This window comes from Charadrius vociferus, unplaced genomic scaffold (assembly GCF_000708025.1).
Source record: "Charadrius vociferus isolate BGI_N301 unplaced genomic scaffold, ASM70802v2 scaffold199, whole genome shotgun sequence".
In the NCBI taxonomy this organism is placed as follows: Eukaryota; Metazoa; Chordata; class Aves; order Charadriiformes; family Charadriidae; genus Charadrius; species Charadrius vociferus.
Window position 1 is genome coordinate 1,496,638 of NW_009650091.1, and position 6,225 is coordinate 1,502,862.

The following is a 6,225-nucleotide window of genomic DNA, read 5'->3' on the forward strand; positions in this document are numbered from 1 at the left end:
CAAAAAAAAAAAAAAAGAGAACAGATTACTTATAAAAGTCCATGTGTTATCACTGTAAAACTGCACTACTCAATCTTAAACATGACAATCCCGAAACTGTCGGGTGTCTTCGCACCTTTTATACCTTCCTGTCAACAGAAATATTTAGGAAGACACGAGGAAAGCAGAACCACTGTCACTACTTAAATTAGATTTCTGTTTCACAACCAAACTCCTCATTTCTGCGAGGCATTCAAGAGTTTACAGAAGCAAGACTTCTGGGATTTGTCTTCTGCCTTCAAGTTAACCAGAACAAACCAGATTGTAAAGCTACAAACTAAAACAGCAGAGCAGGGAAGTAGGACCATCTCCAACTATTATCCCATTAGAATCTAAAGGTGACCTCTTCCAATTTTCAGTCTATTTGGATAAATATACACACACACACACAAATACAAGATTAGTTTGCAAAACAGATATATCCAGTTTCATTTTCTGACATTAAAAATACCTGTGAGCTGGGTTTAGCAGGCTTGGTTGTTAAAAAACAAAATACAAAGCATAACAATTACTGGGGGGAGGGGGGGGGTTTAAGCGATAACTACAGAAGAAGGTAAAAATATCTCTTTTTTCAAAGTTCTGAAAGTTTATGAAAACTAAGTCGTTAATAAAAATAATTTGACGTAACTTCAAGAGAGCATGTTTAAGTGTGATACGGCGCAGATGACAGCAACTTGAACACAGCAGCAACGCTAACAAAACCCCCAACTTAGCAATCAAAACTACAATCCTATTCACAGCCAACTATATTCCTCACCCTTGCAAAGGTTTTTAAAAGCGGCGACCGCAGAAACACCTGTTGCACATCATGCACACTCTCTCTAAGGTACGCTGGCTCTCTCCAGTTGCTCTTTCCATTTATGGCCATCTGCTCAAAGCCAAACCGCTCCAGCGAGGCAGCCGGCAGCCCAGGAAATCTATCTTTAGCGTAAGCAGGGTCACCTATCTCCAGCGTCAGAGAACTAAAGAGGATTCTGTAATAATTCTCTAGGAGAACTTCAAGGCACCTATCCTGTTACTGAAAACAGGATACTAAGGCTACTAAGAAACAACTTCAGGTTTGTTGAGTGAAAAGCAGGGAAAATACTGCTAGCGTTGCTTCTGACTTAAGAAAACACTAGATTGCAAACAGATTCATGCGGGCATACACGGGGGGAAAAAAACCTTGCAGCATACTGCAGTTTATTTAAAAGCAAGGATTAAAAACTTGAAAAAGCTACTATCCAGCAGACTAAACATATAAACCAGAAACTGAAAGTGAACAAAATCTGGAAGACGCACAAATGCAGAATTCTGGGCGACTGAAACGTCTTTCTGAACCAGCCCAGCTGCCCACCCGCTGGCTGACTGCTGGGATTCCCACCACAGCTCTCTCCTGGGATGCTATTTAGGGGCCTTTATCTTTTGGCATAGTAGATGCCTGATAAAGCTGACATTCCACCACCGCTTCACCCCAGGCCAGGAACAACAACAGCCAACCTAAGAGCACAGGAAAATCACGCTAAAGGAGAGTCTCTATTGCACCCTCTGTCCCTTAGATAATCAGTGGCAATCAGCAAGTGTTTTGCACCGTGAGCCCTTTCCCCAGCTGCAGGTCCTGGGTGCTCCCCACGCCTCGGCAACATGCTGTTTCTTTCCCAAGCAGCAGTCTAGGGGTGTCCTGAGTTGGGAGGCAGAACACCTGCACTGAAATTGAGTGGCCCCACAGGAAATCCTCTACCTAAACATTTTTCTTCCTAAAGAGAAGCTTCAGTTGCACAGAAATCAATGTTTAAGTTTCCCCCTCATCTACTGGATAAAACTTTCCACTCATCATCAGAATACAGGAACAATATTCAGTTAGTCATTATAAATGCATCAAGTCTACACCAATACTGAAATTAGAAAGTCCAAATCAGGATTTAACGTATTATTATACTGAAGTATGAAAAAAGATTTAAAGCAGGTCAGCAAAGCTCTTCCACCAACGCCTCTGCCTCCCCCGCAGCAGAGCGCTGCACAATTTTCATTTCTTTTTCTGCTGGTTACCATTTTGGGGACAACTAGTTAGCTTGCTTCTGTGCAGATATCAGGTTCAGTATATAAAGGACTTCTCTGAAGAAACTCAAAGAACAGTTGCCAAATTTCAATTGTAAGAGCGTACTGAATTAGCTTATTCAAGTAATTTACTCCTAAATGCTTAAGAGCATACAAAAATTTCCTACTTTTGTATCCAAAGTATTTCCTATGGGGCACAGTCTTGATGCTACACTGCAAGTATGATGTACTCAGCAGGGAGCAGGAACGAGGCAAAAAAAGATAGCTGAAAGCCATCTCTGCACTGTTCCAGTATTATGGCATACTGCTGAGGGGCTAGAGCGGAGGGAAAGGAGATGCAACATCCCCCAGCGTTAGGGACCACAGCTGCAACACCCCAACAACAGAGCCCAGGAGCAAAGGAGCCACCCAACCTTTGCCGTAAGTAACCCTTCTGCTTCCAATAAAAAGAGCACTATCTACTCCTCAAAAGACTCTGCCATTTGAAAATACAAACTTCACAAGTGTTTTTCCAACATCAGTTACTCAGGACTCCACTAAAATTGCCACCTAAAAGGCATCACGCAAAAAATAGTAACACTTCTGGCTTTAACAGGGACACGTGTGCTGTCTGTCTATCATGACAGTTAACAAACTAACCTAACATTGCCAAAAAGCCATCTATTAAAATACTTACTAAAATGAGTGCTATTACCAAGTCTGAAGTCTTCTCAGCTACCTACATTCTCCTTTTGCGAGTCCATGGTTTTAGCCTCAGAAGCATTTGTCTGTCCAGTTTGCGTTAGGAATTTTCAGTTGTGCTCAGGAAACATTATTGCACCAACACATTTGGAAGAGAAAAGTGCAAATTTATGTCTCAATACAAATTTTACATAAAATGTCTTTTTTCCATGCTAGAAAATGTCTAACTAATAGAAGACAGCAAGTCAGAATGCTCAGTCTGAAGGTGCGATACTGATGAAAAATACAGCTAGAAAAGATATCCCAAAAGATGAAGTGAGGGAACACGTTGCCTCAGAGAGGCGATGAGACAAGGGAAAACCAGGCGGCTGTTCTTGCAGATGACTAGATCAAGTGTTGGCAACTAAACTACGCTCGTATCACAACACTTGGTAGCACTTCTCACAATAAAGACAGAGGGGAAAAAAGCAACCGAAAGGAGCAGGATTCCGCAATTAAAAAAAGCCAACTTCAGTCAAATGCCATCATCACAGAAAATTGCTGGCGGTTATTTACTGTGCCGTATCTTTCCGGCTCGTAACGCTTGTGCCGTACAAATATACATCATCACAGCAACCCTAATCTTCTCTCACTGCAGCCAAGGTTGTGATGCACAAGCACGGTATCACAGCAGGCAGAAAAATTTCTAACCAAAGAATGATACGTATGACCCCTTTCTTTAAAAATGCCCGATTCACAAATTTTCTAGATACTCATTTCAGGAAGAATATCACTTGCCCAAATGAAGTAAAGTAGTTTACACAGATGGAAGTAAATTTTCCAGACTTTGGTAACTGAGTAACATGAGAACTGCCATTTATCGATCAAGAACACAGCAAAGCTAACACCACCACTTATTTTTCATTCTTTTAAACTAAATCTCATCTTACTGCTTTTATAAAGGAATCTGATTACTTAGCACTTTATTTTAAAATAGTTCATTAGAAAAAGTTTCTGGTCTGCATTCGGGAAAAAAAAATCATCTTAGAAAAGAAAGTAATTTCAATTTTTAAAATGTAAACAGTTAACTACACTAGTTGATGTCTATCTTCACTGTTGACCTAATGTCTTATAGCTCCACTTTCTAAACAAATAGAGTGTACAGTAGATTATTTAAGGTTCTCAACAGCTGTTACAAAATACCAAACTTGGTAATTAAGCCTGACAGGACTGTGCTTTAGCTTTACAGAAGAGAATACTGGCAACATATCCATTTTGAAACAATGCCCCCAGTTTTAACATAAAACAAGAGTAACAAAGTTAATTAAAGCAAGTGATGAGAGGGGAAAAAAAGGACTGAAATTTTCAAAATGGTAGTTTTTGAAACTTCGATACAGCTCCCCTCTCTTTATCTGAAGAGTTATCAATGTCTCCATTTACAAGGTCAACACTTAACTGTAGCACCTGATTTACAATAGCTTATCCTTTAATAGTATCAGGCAACCAGAGCAATACTTTAATGAAGAATTCACAATTCCAAGCATGGAACTCAGTCAAGAGTGACTACACATATGCTAACAGACCTCATTAAAGTTTATTGGCATTCACATGCTTGTTTTATCTCAGCATTTAAAAGACCACAGTAAACAGCAGTGGAAGGTAGTAACAGTGCTTAAGCGGCATTTTAATTAAAACCAGTTCAATTGCCTGTACAGGTAATACCCAGAAATCTTTCTGAATGCAACACTTGACTAGAAAAGAGGGCATTTTCAGTTTACTGCTTCTTTTAAGGCAGACATTTGTTCAGAAACTGAAGAACAATTCCTTGGGTTTTTTAATATTTCCCTAAGCCTGGCTTTGTTCGTTCAAAAGACTTTCAGCTGCATACAATTTAAGGATGATACATAACCCACCACGTATCTGTGATCAATAATGAAGATGAGAGCAATAATCTCAAAACACTTGTTTCCCTGTGAGCCATATGTTATCAACCCAGTATTGAGAGAAATATTAGCTACAAAGCCAAAACATTTCTTTGTAAAGCCATTTAGGAGTTGCTCTTACAACCAGCAATTAAGATAACCTTAAGCAGTAACAATTTTGGTCCAGCTTTCTTCCCACAGTTACCAAACACTCTGAAGTTTTCTCAACACTGAGGCCAGCAGCCACAGGAAAAGGCAAGGTATAATTAATATAATCCCTCAGGATAAAGGATTCCTCTCTTAAATCCACGTGATACCATCTACATACATAAATAAGTAAACAGATATGGTATCCTGATAGCACGATGATGGGAATACTAGACATGTGTAGGTATCTGTGTCCCTCAATGCAATGCAAATCTAAAAAAAAAAAAAAAAAAAAAATTAAGTTGGCCAGGCTAAGGACATCAGAAAGAGCGATACAAAGGTCATTTGTTATTTATCTAAGGGTTGGCTCACAAGCAATCTAGTTGCATTGACTTAAGAAGCTGTTGACACAATAATCAACTACTTAAACGTTCTCTATTCATCGACAACCCAAATGAAAAAACAAATGAAATCTCCTGCAGCAGCGAGCCCTGCAGAAATCAGAGCTGCGTTCTACCAGCAAAGGGAAACTGTCTCCTCAATCCTACACAGGAGTGTCTAAATACTTATGACGTGCTCTGCTTTTTCCATTCTGCAGCAGAAGAGTTCTTTGTTGGGGAAGGGGGGGGTGAGAGGGTGTCTCTGGGGTTTGTTCCCCTCCCTCCAAAAAACCCTGGGTGTTTTTCCACAGTAAACGAAGTAAACCATTATAGAGATTAGCTGACTTGCCCAACTTTTTCAAGAAGTATCTTAATAAATTGGTAAATGACAGAGCATTTACCTTTAGTGCACATTCACGCTTGTACAAAACCTACTGCTGCATCAACGCAAACCCAATATCAAGGAATACTCTTAATTAGTTCGTGTCCAGGCACTAACCGCACCGTTCACTATCTATAACGCTATACACTGTACTGCTGCGTACGATTTCCAAGGACTACTTTAAAGAGTTGAGCTCCACGTTGGAAAGGCAAAAATAAAATCACAGCTGGTATGAATTCCGTGAAGAATTGAAGCTTTGACGTGATATTTGTGGTTTTGAGCAGTGTAACCTAACTCGTGTTTTCCCCAGGCCTGACGTTAAAAGGCAAATCCCGGGATCACTGGAGCATCCCGTTACAAACGGCAGACGTAACACAATCAAAAGAGCCCAAACCATGCCCGGTTCTGGACATGTCCCCAACACGGTGCCAGTGCCCTTGTCCTGGCAAACGTTAAAAGGCAAATCCCGGGATCACTGGAGCATCCCGTTACAAACGGCAGACGTAACACAATCAAAAGAGCCCAAACCGTGCCCGGTTCTGGACATGTCCCCAACACGGTGCCAGTGCCCTTGTCCTGGCAACGACCGGGGCTTCAGGACCCGATGGGGCCGGGAGGTGCGCAGCACCTGTACAGCCCGGCGGCAGCGAACAGCACT

General features: G+C 40.9%; 1 protein-coding gene across 2 annotated transcripts in view; it reads right to left on the bottom strand.

Annotated features, from left to right (window-relative positions):
- ELF2 (E74-like factor 2 (ets domain transcription factor)) overlaps nt 1–6,225 on the bottom strand; it is a 30,852-nt gene that overhangs the window by 10,469 nt on the left and 14,158 nt on the right. The window lies entirely within an intron of this gene.